This window comes from Gopherus evgoodei, unplaced genomic scaffold (genome assembly GCF_007399415.2).
Source record: "Gopherus evgoodei ecotype Sinaloan lineage unplaced genomic scaffold, rGopEvg1_v1.p scaffold_36_arrow_ctg1, whole genome shotgun sequence".
Taxonomy (NCBI): domain Eukaryota; kingdom Metazoa; phylum Chordata; order Testudines; family Testudinidae; genus Gopherus; species Gopherus evgoodei.
In genome coordinates this window covers 502672-519093 of record NW_022060038.1, presented here as the reverse complement: position 1 = coordinate 519093, position 16422 = coordinate 502672, and the positions used below count along the sequence as shown (strand labels likewise).

The 16422-nt window shown below is 51.9% G+C and overlaps 3 pseudogenes; all 3 read right to left on the bottom strand.

The window, feature by feature from the left end:
- Nucleotides 1-3828: 3828 nt before the first annotated feature.
- LOC115641876 lies at nucleotides 3829-5625 on the bottom strand (annotated as a pseudogene).
- A 3846-nt stretch (nucleotides 5626-9471) lies between these two features.
- Nucleotides 9472-11022, bottom strand: LOC115641874 (annotated as a pseudogene).
- Nucleotides 11023-14818: 3796 nt separating this feature from the next.
- Nucleotides 14819-15783, bottom strand: LOC115641873 (annotated as a pseudogene).
- Nucleotides 15784-16422: the final 639 nt, after the last annotated feature.

The following is a 16422-nucleotide window of genomic DNA, read 5'->3' as shown; positions in this document are numbered from 1 at the left end:
CACAGTCCGCGCCGATTCCTGACCCTGAACGCAGAGCAACCCCCTCCTTCCATCCCGGGACCAAGATGATTTTTAAATTAACCCGTTCCTTATGTCTTTTTCTTTTTTTTTCTCTTTCCCATTAAACATTCTAGTAGCAATGCTAACTACTTTAGACAAACTTTTTTCTTGCGTACCATCTGGATGCTCTCTAAATCTCTTTGCAATATCCTTTGCACATTGTGACATGAAAACCATTTTAACCATCTCCTTTCCATGATCAGTTTCAGGATTTAAATTCCCATGCTTTTTAACTTCACAAATCAGTCGAGCACAAAAGTCAGAGAGGTGCTTATCTGGATGCTGAACATAAGCAGTCACCTTGCTCCAATTTGGAGTAGCCTCCCCTGCATCTCTAATACCATTCAAAACAGCTTTTAAAAATCCATCCAACTTTGTCTTTTGAGCTGGATTATTGGGATTCCAGTTAGGGTCAGTAATTAGCCAAGGTGCATTCAAATGAGCTGCAGATTTTTCTTTTACTTTTTGTCTTTCATCTTTTGTCATGAGAGTATCTAATAACTGATTTACATTTGCCCAAGTGGGCACATGAGTGAAAAAGATTGTGCAGAACGTTCTTTCCACTGCCTCAGGATTGTCCCACAAGTGAGGCATAGTGCACTGCCAGTTAAACAAATCTGAAGTTGCAAACAGGATATGGGTAAAACCATCTCATGTTCCCCAGCAACCAGTAGAACCAGAGAAGTTCTCAGCGAGGCTTGTCATATCAGGGGTGTCTCAGAAACATTCTCCCTCATGGAGTTAAGTAACCTAGTGGGGGGCCACAAGGGCAAGGACGAGGGCTGCTGTAATATTGGGGGTGTTTGAAAAGCAGTCCCTGACCAAGTTTGCAAAAGGCTGGCTGGAGGCTGCACAGAGGGGGTGAGGCTGCCTGATTCTTTTGAAGATGAGGGACCATCACTCTGAGCTCCCCCTTGATTCTCCTCTGTCCCTGAACTGTCCCTAACCTGCTTTTGAATCTTTGCACTCCATCAGGCGGGGAAAAACAGGAACAAAATTGTCCTCCTCCCGGTGCGGCTCTGGGGCATATGGTGGGGGATTTTTTTTACAAGAGCTTTTCATACAAACAGCTTCAAAAGCTATCCATCCCTCCATGGGTTCATAATTATACCATACAAACAAGTAATCCATTTGTCCCGGCCTAAGATCAACCAAAACATCCCTTAAGGAGTTCATCCTATCTGTGGAAAAGGTTTCACCCTCTGGCCAGTCTCTAGTCGGGGACAAATGAAAGGTAAATGATGGCCATTGGATCCAACACAGATTTCTCATCTTAAATTTAATTAGACCAGCTGTCTCAGAAATCTCTTTCCAATCTCTAAGTATCAGAGACAACGGGGCGTCCCCCGGGCACTTATTGCCAACTTGTCCCATTTTAATGAAGGGACTCTAACCCCTCTTTCCCGGGTCAAGGTAAAGGGACTCTAACCCCCACCTCCCCGCGTCGAGCGCTTGCTTACCTCTCCGGGGACTCAAACACCTGGACTGGGACTCAAACCCAGACAACTTGGATCCTGCGCAAACCTGGACTGGGACTCTAACCCAGACCTGGACTGGGACTCTAACCCAGACCTAAGTAGTCAGGGACTCTAACCCCGACAACCTGGACCCTACTCAACGGGTAGGTGGACGTTGCTGGATTTTTACGAGCTTCAGCTGGTTCACAGAACACGCCTTATCGCCAACGCAGAGATCAGATCACCAGGCAAGGCTCCTCTAAACTGGAGGATGCGCGCTGCGTTGCCTCAGGGTCCGATCCCCCGCCGGAGAGTCAGACAGGTCCCGGCGGAGTCGCCAAAGATGTCAGGGACTCTAACCCCGACGGCAAAGTTCGTTGTCTGACCGCGAGAGAGACAGGCAACACCAGCAAGGTCCGATCAAAAGCTCTTTATTGACAAGTGCACGCATCAATAGAGAGCAGCTCGTCTCCAGAGAGAACCAGCCCTCTCTTTACATCTTAGTATAAGCCTATATAGACAGTTCCATCGCGTCATAAATTATTCACTGGAGCAACCCACCCCCTTCTTCTAACAACTAGAAACTAGACACCTTTAGTATACATGCATGCCTAAAGTTAGAAATGTAGGGGAGTTAAAAACAAAGAAAGAACAAAACCAGGGAGTGAAAACAAGGAGGCTGGGAAACTAGGGCTCTTATCAGTTCTTCGAAGGAGCTGCCCTAACACAGCACATCTGGTACTATGCCAGGAATGCAGCTTCTCTTTTATCTCACTTTTTCCCAGCGCTTGTGAGACATGCTGCTGCTTCTCAGTGTTTTCCACTCAGGGATTACCCACAAACCTCTGTTAGCCTGACTTTGGTCAGGTTGGCATACCTGGTTTTGTCTGCTATATCTTTATTCAGGCCTAACAACACTATCGAACTCACCCTGGATGGGAGGGACTAGAGCGCAGTATGAGAGGTCCCCATCAGGCCAATCGACCTCAGTGCACCAGGCAGCCCCGAGCCGTGTCCCCAGATCCTGGGGGACCTTTGGCATCAGCCAAGAACAGCCACCTGGCTGCCAAGCCCGAGCTAGACTTTAATCCAGAGCAGGGCCTGTATTGGGCCTTGGACCCTGACAGGGGCCACAACACAAGAGAGTCTGTGAATTATTATCTGGGGAAGGGTCCGCACACCCAGCAGGGAAGGTCACAAGCCCCGGGTTGAGCGCAGCCCCTCTGGCCATTGTTGCTGCCATCCAGCAGAGGAGGGACCCTCAGGCAACCCCTCAACCCCCGCTCACCCGGCCAAGGGAGCTGACATAACCCCGGAGGTTTCTCCATTCACTGTGCTTCCCTTCTGAAGTGAGTCTCAGCCAGCTCGGCCTCCCAGCTGTCTATCAATCCAAGTCTCCTGGGGACTGGACTGAGAAATTTAGAGCCACTGTCTTTTACCTGGGACTAAGGAGACCTGAGGCATTGAGGTGCGGCCGGAGCCCAGGGAGGCAGAAGTGTTAGAGCAGAAGTGGTGGTTACAAGCAGCGTATAGGGCTGGGGGGCAGAGAGATGACTAACACTGGAAGCTTGTTTGCAAACTTAACTTAGGGGCTGTGACCCTGGCTTCCTAATCCTGGCTCTGATCAATTTCCATTAGTGGGGCTGCTCCTTGAGCTGTCTGAATGGCCAGCAAGGACTACGTCTTCCAAAGCAGAACAAATGGAATGACTGCACTGTGTGTCACACGAAACCAAGTCACAGAGTGATGACAGCAAATCCAGGGATTGAAATCACACTCCTTGCCAAGCCAGGTGAAGGAAGGGTGCAATTCATGAGCTGGATTAGGTGACTCGGGAGAGTTGGGTCAAATTCCTGACCCTGCCACAAACTTTCTGGATGTCCCGGGTCAAGTCACTTAGCATACGTCTATACAGGGATAAAAGCCACATGGCACAGCCATAGCTGCTCTGGGTCAGCTGACTCAGGCTTGCAGGGTTTGGACTGCGGGGCTAAAAACTGCTGTGTAGACATTCAGTCTTGGGCTGGGGCCTGCGCTCTGGGTCCCTCCACCCTCAATTTCCTTCTGTAACATGGCAAGAAAAACACCCAACCCCCCCGTGCCTGTCTCGTCTCTTTAGATCAGAAGCTCTTTGGGGCACGGACTGACTCTTGTGTGTTATGTGCCGCGCATAGCACAACAGGCAGGTACTGCATGGAACACGTGCAGGGAGGGAGCACTTTGGAAGCAAGCTGCTGCACGCTACCTTAATATGCACCAAGCTGTTTTTAGTATGTAACAAGACAGAATTACAACAGGCAAAATGAACATGTTACAATATCTTGCTTGGCTGGGACTTTGTTAGCATCTCAATGGCTGCATTGATTTCCCCTTCGGTGTCGATCAGAGCCTGTAAATTTGCTTCCTGGTCCTGGAAGCCCATCGTTCTGAGCTGCTCCATTTGTCGCTCAAATCTGACGTCTGGCCTCTGCTGATCCACGCACTCTTGGCCTTCAGGTTCATCCTTGTCTGACGTTAGACTGACGTCCTCCTCGGACTCGCTACTGGGAATGGACCCTTCCATGCTTTCCAGCTCCAGTTCCACGTCCCGGTCCCCCAGCCCTAGGATAAAATCTGGAACCTCGGCCGAGAGCGTCTGCAAGCCCAGCTGAATCTGTAACAAAGCCTGCATGGCTCTAGGGCTGGTCAGTAAGGGGGCGATTTCAGCGCTCTCCAACTCCGGAGGGACCTGATGTATCCTTTCATCTTGAGGCCGAGAACATCCATCATTGGAGAGGTGGGTATTGTTCAGCAGCATCTGTGCTGGGCCGTTAGGATTGGACAACACGCTCTCCATGTTCTGCATAAACTCTGGGTTTCCTGTTAGCTGCTGAACCATACTCTGAATTCCTCCTATGTTGGCAAACCCAGGGCCTGCTCCAGGCCCAAAATTTAGTACAGTAAAGTTCTGCCCTGTGCTATGGCTGGTACGATTGCTATGGTTATTCACAATATCACCGGCTCTGTTCGTCCGAACGGCCCAAGGGTTTGGTAAAGGGTCTCTGTTTTCCATCCGGGCTGGCGGACTGGCCCCATCCAACGGTGGGTTATTCTCTAATGATGCAGATGGGTTGCTCCCAAACTGGGCTTGCACAGCGTTCATCATTGGTTCCTCTATCTCGCTGTACAGTTGCTGCAGGGCATTGTATCCACCGGGGATGCTCTCCAGGTTGCTTAAGGCTCGGTCATGGTTCCTGATAATTTCTTGCAGCATTGCCGGGCTGTTGGAGACCTCAATCATTTCCCGGATGAAATCTGGGTTGCGGAGGATGTGATTAATCTCGGGGTTTTGCTCGGCCAGCTGCTGCATCTGCGGGTTGGAGAGAAGGATCTCCTGGACCAGGTCTGTGTTGGTGAGGATGTTCTGCACCAAGGGATTCTGTGCCACCTCACTCATCAAGTCCTGTATGGAACTGTCAGCCTCTGAGGCCTCGCTCATTAAATCCGACACATCGGTTGGATCCAGACCCAGCACGCTCATGCCTGTCACCCCGACGAGGAAGCCCAAGAGGAACGGGTTGCTGTTGATGGTGTTCAGATCCAGGTCCGAACTGATGATCTCAAACAAGAGGTTTTCCATGACCTGGCCCACTAACTCCCGGCTGGAGGCCACCAGCTCTTCCAAGCACCCCTGCAGCTCGGACAGGTTGGAGTATCTGAGGCCCAGGTGCTGCAGAGTGGGGCCCTGCCCCCAGGCAAGCAGGTTAGAAGCGCTGCTGTTTGCGGACGGCATCGGTGGGGTGGCAGCATTCGTCAGCTCAGCCGGGTGGTCCTGGAGCCTCTTTTGGGACCGGATGACAAGGTGGATGCTGAATCCACTGCGGACCCCGTGCTGGCTCAGTGTGTCCTGATCCTTTAGGATCTTCCCAGCAAATATTAGCACCAGCAGGTCAGAGGGAGCCTTGAAGCGCTTGGCGACCTCCTTCTTAAATGCCCAGATGGTGCTGCTCTCTGCTACCTCAAACTGCTCCTTCTGCTTGAGGGTCTTCACCGTCACCTTGAGGACACCACCAGACTCGGCTGTGATGGCTGCTTGGTTAGTGTTGGGGGCCCGTCGGCTTTCGGACATGGTGACTGGGATCCAGGAGCTCCGCGTTGGTCCTTCCTCAGGGAGCAGAAGCGCCAGGGGAAGGAGATGGGACGTGAGAGAGGACAATTCCTTTTGGCTGATGTACGGCGGCGGTCATTCGTGCCGCTATCGTTACGGGCTTCTGGGGCAGAGCGGTAGGAAAGGGGGAATTGGCCAGCTCTCCCCGTGGTACTGCTGGAAGCCAAAGAGAGCGCACATACCAGCCAGATGTTGGCCTGCTCCTCTGTTCACTCACAACCTGGCTGGTTCCCTCATGGTCTTTCTGCTGCTGATGCCACCTGCCCATGCAGAATTTCCACCTTGCCTATCCTGGGGCACTGTGACATCACTGCTGATGTCACAGTAAGCAGACAAGGCATTGGTGGCTGGCACTTCCCTTGAAAACAGGCCTAGGATCACCCTATCCTGGCCCATCCTTCCCTCCAGCACCCATGCACACAGTGCCCCTGTACCCATGGCATCTGGAGGTTACCTTGCCTAACACAGGGGTTCTCACAGCAAATGTTTTGCTGGCCTCAATGTGCAGCCACCGGCTCTTGCTGGTGGCCGCACTGACACTTTTCCCTAAAATACTTCGTCAGCTTTAGGAAAAACAAATAAATAGCACCTAGGCACATCCAGATCATTGCTATTTATGTAGGGTCTTTGTTTTTTGCAGACTCAATAATACAAATATTACTGTGAAAAGTGCCATCTGTATGTTTGTTAATATCACTTTCCACAGCAAGTCCTGGCAAGTTAAGACCTGGAAGGGGGGGGGGGGCGTGGGAAGCAGCAGGGGCCAGGGAGCTTGGATGGGGGGCTCACCGCCACCACATGGTTGGATAGGTAGTTTGGTGCCCTGGACCAGCACCCACTGGAGCCCAGAGTTGGTACCCGCAGTTGTGTAGTCAGGGCTGGGATCAGCGCCCACTGCCACACAGCTGGGGGTCAACACCCAGAGCCGGCACTTGCTCCTGTGCGACCGGGGCCGAGGGTCGGCACCCAGGGTCAGTGCTTGGGGTCTGCAACTGCTGCCGCACAGCCGGGGCTAGGAGTCAGCACCCACCAGAGACTGGGGTTGGTGCCTGCTGCCGTGTGACTGGGGCTGATATCAGCGCCCATGGCCAGCACCTGCCGGAACCCAGAATCGACATCCAGGAGCGGTGCCCGGGGTCAGCAGCGAGGGCTAGGGGTCAGATCGTGCAGCCAGGGGTTGACTGCCACCGGGGTTTGGGGCTGGCACTTAGGGTCTGTGCCTGCTGCTGCATGGTCAGGGCTAGGGGTCAGCATCCAGAGCCAGCACCTGCTGGAGCCCGAGGCCAGCGCCGGGGAGCTGCACCCAGGGCCGGAAGCCACTGGAGCTCAGGGTTGGCGCCTGGGGCCAGCACCCAGGGTCAGTGACTAGGGCTGAGGGTTGGCATGTATGGATGGTGGCCAGCAGCTGCTGGTGTGATTGGGGGTCAATGCCATGTGGCTAGAACCACAGATCAGAGCCAACCGCTATGCTGCCAGGGGCTGGAGTCTGACGCGCCAGGGCTGGAGCCCTAGTCTGCAGCCAGGCTCTCTAAGTCCCCACCGCCCAACCACCCCAGGGCTGAAGTCCGAGCCTCACTAAGCCCCCGGTCCCTCCTCCAGTAGAGAACTCACCATGCTTCTGCGGTGTTGGGCTCACCTGGCTTCACGTGCAGGGTAGGGCATCCAGGAGCAACAGGGAGGGGCTTTGCCACCCACCCCCGCACCACCACCACCACGGAGGAAGCTGTCCTGGCTGCAGGGAAACCCCCTGATGGCCGCATTTGAGAAACGGTGGGCTAACACAGAGTGTGAACTGTGCCCACGCCTGGCTTCCCCATGTTATCCTCCTACCCGACTTTTCACCAGAGGCAGCCTTCTGGCCCGTTCCCTGCCAAGCTGCTCCTTCTGGGGAAAGTGCATCCCCTGGAAAACATCCTCTGCCCCACTCCCGCCTCCGGGCAGCAGTGGGGCTGCAATGGCTCTTGTTCTTGATTGCAGGGCACCGTCCACCCCCCGCCTCACCCACACACCGTCTCCCTGTGTCCCACTTCTCTCCCAGGGGCAGGTCATCTTCCCATGGGACATGCAGCTCTTCTCCTCACAGGGTCAGTACTTAGAGAGGATGGCCCATGACAGTCTGTCTTCTCAGACACCCAGCTGGCCCTCCCCTCTCTCAGCTCTCCAGTGGGGAAGTTTGCTACCTCCCATGTCCCTCTGCTCCTCCAGTGACAAGCAGCAGGACCCCGAAACACCTTCTGTTGGTCCCACTGCTCTAGTCTCTGAGCGTTTAGAGGCACCTACACCCCACAGTGCATGGTAGGTGATGCAATCCAATGGTCACATTTTAAGTGATGGGACACAACGGAGAAATCCATGGGTGGGCTCTCTGGTCTGGCCATGCAGACCATCTGACTGGTCCCTTCTGGTTAGGTGTTTCTAGGTCCTGCTCTCCCAGAACAAGAGGGAGGTCAGCTCAACTGCTCCTCCAGGAGGTAGAAGAGGTGATCTCCTCTGAGCCTACCTGCTGACGAAAGAGGACAGAGAAGACCAGCTGCCCTCCATCTGAATACCACCACCGCCCTAGGTGTGGATACAAGGGGATATGGTTACTAGTGCAGTGGGCTGCATTAATCCAGGGTGTAACTCCACTGATCTCAGGATGAATTGGTCACTGGGAACAACTCGTTCTGCAGATTTAACCCTTCTCCATCTGCAATTTGGCCACACACCAATCGTAACATTCCTGATTTTTTTCATCATTTGTAGTTGTTAGACAAAGGGCATTTCTGAACATGTTTTGGCCTCAGACTTGTTTGCTAAGTGTTTAGGTTAGATAGTCAAGGTTTGCTATTTGAGCACCTAAGCCATGCGGCGTGGTTTCTGTTTCCTAATTGCATGACATCAGGTTAGCGCTTCCAACATGTCACCACTGACGAATACTGATATTTACACCAATAAAAACTTCTCCAAAAACATCCGTGTGAACAAATCACAAGTTCCCTAACGTGCGCTGAACAGTGAATGTAAAATCGCACAAACACAGCCAGCCACTGTGGTTAGAGCTTCACAACTATAGTCACAACTATTGGGCTGGGATCCAGAAGATCTGGTTCTATTCCAGGTCTCACACAGATGCCATGTGTAATTTTAGAAGAATCAATCTCTTTGTACCTCAGTTTCCCCATCTACACCATGGGGATAATAACCTCAAAACACACACACACACAAACTCCTGGCAGTGAGTCTCAGAGCCCAGGTCAACTGACTCCGCCCGAATGTTTCCACTGCTATTGTTAGCCACACAGCATGAGTCCTGCAAGCCTGAGTCAGTTGACTGGGGCTCAGGGACTTTTTTGCAGACATATCCTTAGCTAACAGGGGTGGTGTGAGGAGAAATTCTTAACTGCATGTCAGTCAATCGAATACTACACTCATCCGGGCCCAGGTGGAGAGACAGAATATTTGCCCAGCTCTAAATAATATCTGCTTCACAGAGATGTAGTGATGCTCATAATTAATTAACTCATTATCTCAAACTCCCTAGAGGACAGCTGCTAGGTAATAGCACGTTATCACAGGGCTGAAGCATGGACCATCTTTAGGCAAAAGCTACTGACTTCCAGCCTCTGACAAGAAAATGACAGCTCCCCACCAAAAGGTGCACCATTACTGGCGTTTCTTTATAAGACCGAAATCCAAGTGAACAGGTTCCAGAGATGGTGCTACGACGGGTGGGCTGGAGGTTTCTGTCTTCCCACGGTTGCGCTGATATCTTCTCCGGTTGCTATGTATGTTCCCGTCGCTGTTCAAGGAGCCCATTGATTCCAGCTACTCCAGTTCTTCCTGAAATTTGATTTCTGGAGCTTGTAAGTGCTGAGGATTCGTCCCAGGAAGAACTTTCAGCATCCGCAGCATGTTCAGATGTTGGTGTCCCTGCTCAGATGCTGCCGGCGCTGCGTGTGACATTTCACTGGGTGCAGGGCTCGGGCCAGTCGCACTTACAGAGCTCCCAGGATTTCCCAGTCCCCACAAACGGAGCGTAAACCATGGCAGAAGGACAGGGGCCTCTGCTGCCAACGTCTGCAGCCCCTGCTCAATCTGCAGCCAAGCCTGCATGGCTTTCGGGTTGGACATGGCCACTAACATCTCAGGGTTCTGGATCTGCTGAAAGAAATTTGGCAGCCCATGCGTCACTGATTCTTGGTGCTGGGGGCTCTCCGCCGAGAAGGTGGCCCGTGCTGCCAGCTGAGCATTCTGTATCAGCGACAGCATCATGCACTTGGTGTAGGATGCGCACAAGTTCACGATCAGCTGGGGGTTCTCAGTGATCTGCTGCACCAGGTTCTGAATCCCTCCTGTAGTGAACATCCCCGGTCCCAGATTTGGCACCGAAGAGCTCTGCCCAAAAGGGTTGGTGCTGCTGCTGGTAACACCGCTGTCCAGGTCCCCGCAGGTGCTGTTGGTGCAGATACTTGTGGCACTCTGAGAGACGGAGGGAGGAGCCGACAGGTCTCTGTGATCTACGCAGGACGGCTGGCCACCCCCACACACACCCTCCAAGGAGGGATTCCTCACCAGCATAGCAAAGGGAAGGTTTCCAAATTGCTCTTGGGCAGCGCTTAGCACTGGTTCCTGGGGCTCGGTATAGGCGCATCTCAAGGCATTGTCCCCGCCTGGGATGTTTTCCAAGTTGCTCAAGGCTCGGTCTTGACTCCTCATCTCCTGTATCATTTCTGGGTTGCGAACAATGTCCAGCATCTCCCTCATGATGTCTGCATTGTTGAGGATGCGGCTGATCTCTGGGATTTGTTGGGCCAGCAGCTGCATCTGTGGGTGGGCCATGATCAGCTGCCTCATCAGGTCAGGGTTGGAGAGCATGCTCTGGATAAATGGGTTCTCCACCTTCCGGGCCATCATCTCCGAGCTGGCCAGGAGCTGCAATGGGCTCTGAAGTTCGGTGCTGGACACATTCACGCCTAGGCCTCTCCTGCTCAGATCAAAGGCGTTGCTGTGGGCGGGGGCGATGCCGGACGGCGCTGGGGTGGGGGCAACGTTCCTAGCCATGTACACGTGTGGAAGTGAATTGTCCTGGGTTCTCTTCTGTGTCCTGATGACGAGGTGGACAGTGATCCCATCCTGGATCCCCCGCTGCCTGAGTGTGTCCTGGTCTTGCAAAATCCTCCCAACAAACACCAGCACCAGCTGGCTGGTCTGGCAGTTGAAGTGCTTGGAGATCTCCTCCTTGAATTGCTTGATGGTGCTGTTCTCTGGCACCACAAACTCCTCCTTCAGCTTCGGGGTTTTCACCGTGACTCGGATGATGCGGGGGTTGGCGGCGATGACTGGGCAGGTGATGGTGTTCTCTCCGCTGTCAGCCATGCTTAGGGAGGCTCAGGGAGGGCCCAGGAGAGCTGGAATGCGGGGCGGGGCTGGCTTTCCTTAACTATGGTGATATTCTTAGTATTGTTCTTGCTGCTGTGATCCCAGATCTACGGGTGGGGGAGCACGAGAAGGGAACCGACCTCCCCCTGCCCTGTGTAATGCCAGAATCCAGGCCCAAATCATGCATACCAGCCCCCACCTCTTTACTCCCAGGGCACCAGCTGCCTCCTGCCCCTCCTGCTTCTCCAGCAGTTCACCGCATGGCCTGACAGCTGGGCCGACTGTGACATCACCGAGGACATCTTTGTGAGCAGTAATGTTGTTGGCATCCCCTGCCTCCCTGCTCCCCGAAATGGACAGACCCAGGAAAGTTGCTGATCCATCGGAGAGGGTTCAGAGAAGAGCCACGGGAATGATTAAAGGATTAGAAACCCTGCCTGATAGTGATAGGCTCAAAGAGCCCAATTGGTTTAGTTTAACGAAGGGAAAATTAAGGAGTCACTTGATCACAGTTTGTAAGTACCTACGCAGGGAACAAACATTTAACAACGGGCTCTTCAGTCTAGCCGAGAAAGGTCTGACGTGATGCAATGCCTGAAAATTGAAGCTAGACAAATTGAGACTTTTTAACAGGGAGAGTAATTAACCCTTGGAACAGTTTTACAAGGGTTGTGGTGGATTCTCATCACTGACCACTGTTCAGTAAAGACGGGATGTTTTTTTCTAGCAGATCTGCTCTAGGAATTATTCTGGGACAGTTCCTTGGCCTGTACGATGCAGGGGTTCAGACTGGATGAGCACAATGTTCCCTTCTGGCCTTGGAATTAATGAATCTCTGAATAATGGGGAGGTGAAGCCAGGGATGGGTTGGATTTTCCTCTGCCTTGGTGCGGATCAGGAATAACTCTGGTGAAAGCAAGGACAGCGGTGCAGGGTCAGAACCAAAGCCCTGACCCTGCTTCTTCTCTGCTCCGCACCTGCTGTCCGTCACGCTGCAGAACGAGGGCACAGCTGTGGCATGCGCGGCCTTGTTTCTCCCTGCTTATGTCTAGCCTAGTTTGTAAGCTCCTTGAGGTAGGGATCACATCTCCATTTGCTAGTTTGGGAGATGCCCGGTACAGGCCATTGGGCCCTAATGGATACAAGATTAAGTAATAATACTGAGCTGTTCCATCAGTGGATCTCAAAGCACTCTACAAAGGATGTCAGTATCATTATTCCCATTTTACATATGGGGAAGCTGAGGCACAGGGCAGTGACATGACTTGCCCAAGGTTCTCCAGTGGCAGAGCTCGGAATAGAACCCAGATCTCTTGAGTCCCACCCCATATTCATAGCCTGTGTGGTAGTCATCTGGGGACTACATGAAATGCAGACACTTTGCCTTGGGGTTACAAGACTGGCCTAGAGTGAAAGGAAGGAACTGTTTTCTCTTGTTCCTCTGTGGTGTACAGCAGAAGTACGGGATGGCTAACCTAGAGTTGGTGTGTTACAGGGTCTGTAACTAACTCTCTGCCTCCCTCCTTCCTCCCAGAGCCAGAGGGACCCCCCCACACCCCCACCAGAAGCTACTGCAATAATGGGGAAAATTAAACAGGTTGTGAACTTCCAGTTCATTGAGGTACAGACCTGCCCCTGCCCTGCCTCTGCTCCACAGCCTGGCTCCGCACTCGCAGAGTAGGCAGCCCCTGGCTGGGACACACACACCCCTGCCGAGCCATCAGCCCCCCTTGATTCCACTGTGCCCCCAGAGGGGAGTCTATCTCTCCATCTCAGTGCAGTCTGCTCCTCAGCTTCCTCATCTGCAAAGTGAGCTGGATAAGTTGATGGAGGGGATGGTATAATGAGATTGCCTACGGTGGCGTATGGCCCATCTGCGACTGCTAGCAGCAAATATCTCTAAAGGCATTAAAAGATAAACACAATGCGTTGGGAAGAGTTAACATGGCTTTTCAAAGGGAAATCTGCCTCACCAAGCTATTGGATACTTTGAGGGAGTCAACAAGCATGTGGACAAGGGAGATCCAGTGGCTGTAGTGCACTTGGACATTCAGAAAGCCTTTGACAAGGTCCCTCACCAAAGGCTGTTCAGCAAAGTAACCTGTCACGGGATAAGAGGTAAGGTCCTCTCATGGGTCAGTAACAGGTTAAAAGACAGAAAACAAAGGGTGCAGTAGGAAGACGGTCTGCCACATAAACTCTTGTATCAGAAGCCTGGCAGGAGGCCTGAAGCCTGAACTAAAGTAGCGGTCAAAACTTTGCCGATATGAAGCAAAGTCAGGTTGTGTGCAAGAGGCAGGCCCTGCTCCCAGAATTTGGCAGGTACAGGGCTGATATTGTCCTCTCTGCGTGCTGCACTGGTTCTGTCCAGAGAGTCCATACAAGCTCTGGCTAATGTTTGGTACCCAATTAACATCAAGTCAATGTAGCTATTAATGTTCTCTATAGTGTAGGTACTTTGACTTTTAGCCATGAAAGCAATATGATGGTGCGCCTCAGTTTCCCTTCTCATACAGCACATTAGGTCTGGAATGTCCTGTCTGCTGTGAAAAGTTAACAGCTAAGGGCAAGTCTTTCTCCTCCACAGTCAATCAGGTAATTTGCATGTACACAGACAGTAGCTTGGTCAGTAGTTTCCATATTCTTCACCATTGCCAATTCCAAGGCTGGACTCTGTCTTAAAGAGACCATCCATTTTCACTAGCACATTAGACTCAAGATCCCTTTGTCCCTTCCATTACCAACCTCTGCGTCCACATAGAATCAAATCTCAAGTTCACTGAGAGACTACAAGACATACCCAAAATGTCTAGAGATGAGAGTTTCCGACATTAGCAGAAGGCTAATCCCCTGGAGGAATCAGCACCTTATCCTCAGTGGCAAAGCATGCCTTTAACACGAGGTAAGACACAGCTAATCACACACACACACCTTATATTCTCTCTCTCTCTCTCCCACAGTCAGGGGGACCAGAGAGCATGTGCAAATGAGCCTTTCGCCCAGGCACCAGGCCACAGCAACCCTAATCTTTCTCGACCCAGCCACCCCCTACAAAGCCATGAGTGTAGGGAAGAGATCGAGATCAGCCTGGGGAAGCCGGGCCCATTCACATGAAATGTGCTGTAAGGCAGCCAAACACAAGGTCTGTGGGACGCAGGCCTTGGCTGCAGAATGGAGGACCAGGGCTGCCCAGAGGATTCAGGGGCCTGGGGCAATGCAATTCTGGGGGCCCTTTCCGGGACCTCTGCGGGTCCTGGGGCAAATTTGCCTCACTCCTCCCCCCCGGGTGATCCTGTGGATGACTGAGGCCAGCAGAGCTGTGACCCTGAGAATGGTTTAGGAGTTTGAGGAGGAAAGAAACAAACCAAAGGTGGCACAGCAGGTCGGTGGCAGAAACAAAACTAGAGCCCGTCTCCCAATGTGCAGCTTTCTGTTACCAGTAAGAGTCCAGCTCAGATGTAGCTTGTCACAGAAGAGCACACACCATGCTCTCTTGCACGGTGATTTTACCTTTGTGCTTTCTTGTTTTGTTGTTTCCCTTCATCTTAGAACAAGACTTACTTGGTCTGGCTGCCTTCTGTGGCAGTGTGCAGTGTTTTTGTAGCCATGTGTGTCCCAGGATATTAGAGAGACAAAGTGGGGAGGAGATATGTTTTATTGGACCAACTTCTGGTGACGAGGGAGACCAGATTTCCAGCTCATACACTGGAAGTACATAATTACAAAATCCCTATAGTTCAGATGAAAACCTGCCTTTAATTTCCAAGTCCCAAAGCATTTACTGTTGCCTCCTTTAGCTCAACAGGGAGCTTCTGCTGCAGGATCGATAAAACACATTGATCACCCGTTTCAGGATCTCTTTTGTTCTCACCTCATACACGATGAGGTTTAACATGGGGGGAACGAGCACATAGAGGTTGGCCAGGAGGTTGAGACTATAACCTGGAACGATGTGTCCAAATCGGTGTGCAAAAGAGGAGAAAAAGGCCGGTGTGTAGAACATCAGTATGGCACAGAGGTGGGAGCCACAGGTGCGGAGAGCCTTGATCCGGGCATCCTTGGAGGGGAGCCGGAAAACAGCCCTGAGGATCAGTCCATAAGATACAGCAATGAGCACAGCATCCAAACCGATTGCTAAAAAAGCCATGGCTATGCCATATCAGACATTGACTGTGATGTCGTTGCAGGCCAACCGGGCTATGCCCATGTGCTCACAATAGGTGTGAGGCAGGAGGTTGGTTCTGCAGAACTTCAGATGCTTCACGAGAAAGATGATGGGGAAAATTATACAGAAACTTCTTGTGACAGCTGCCAGCCCCATCTTCCCGATCACAGACTTGGTTAGTATGATGGTGTATCTCAGGGGGTCGCAGATGGCAACGTACCGATCAAACGCCATTGCCAGCAGGATGGCCGACTCGGCCATAAAAATGACATGGATGAAGAACATCTGGGTCAGGCAGGCAGCAAAAGAAATTTCCCCTGCTCTAAACCAGAATACAATCAGCATCTTGGGCACTGCAGGGTAGATAACAGCAGATCAGCAGCGGACAACAAGGACACGAATAGATACATGGGCTCATGGAGGCTTCGTTCTGTTAGCATAATGAATATTATGAGAGAGTTCCCAAAAAGTGCCACAATGTACATCAGACAGAAGGGGATGGAGATCCAGACCTGAGACTCTTCCACACCTGGGATGCCTGTCAGGATGTAGGTTACAGGGTCAAAAAAAGTGTGATTGTCCGTTGGCATCATGTACCACCACTTGGATCTTCTATTCAGTTTCCTGTAACAGCAAAAGAGAAAATCAGTGAGAACTCCAGTGTCAGCTAAGACTGGACTGCATTTGTTGACAGAATCATAGATACCATCAAAAACTTCATTGTGTGACAGCTGCCCGTCAGGTAGGACCATAAATTCAGAAACACGGAACATCTCCATTCCAGAAGAGGGAAGATGGTTTGGATGGTTCAGGCCCCAGGTGAAGCAGGGCGCGTCCTCCTGGTGTTGCTGCCCACAGCAGAATCTCTCCTCTGCACATTTGCTAGTTGTTTTCAGGTCACAAGCAGTGACTGTGAAAGTGAGTTAAAGCAGCCACACGACTGGTTCTTCTGGCACTTCCCCCGGTTTTACACTCACCAGTGGAGAGTCACTCCCAGTTTATAGTGGGGTGAGAGCAAAACCTGTTTCATTCACAGTCCTGCTGCTGGATGCTTCAGGCTCTGAGGCCTTGAACTGACCAACTCTCAAACCCACAAGTAAACTCATTCACGAGCAATTCCCATTGACATTTATGAAAATACCCACCTGAGTAAAATTGCAATTTTCTCAGGATTTGGTCCTATATATGTGACGCCAATCTCAGTTAAGGTCTGGTCTGCACTACAGACCTAT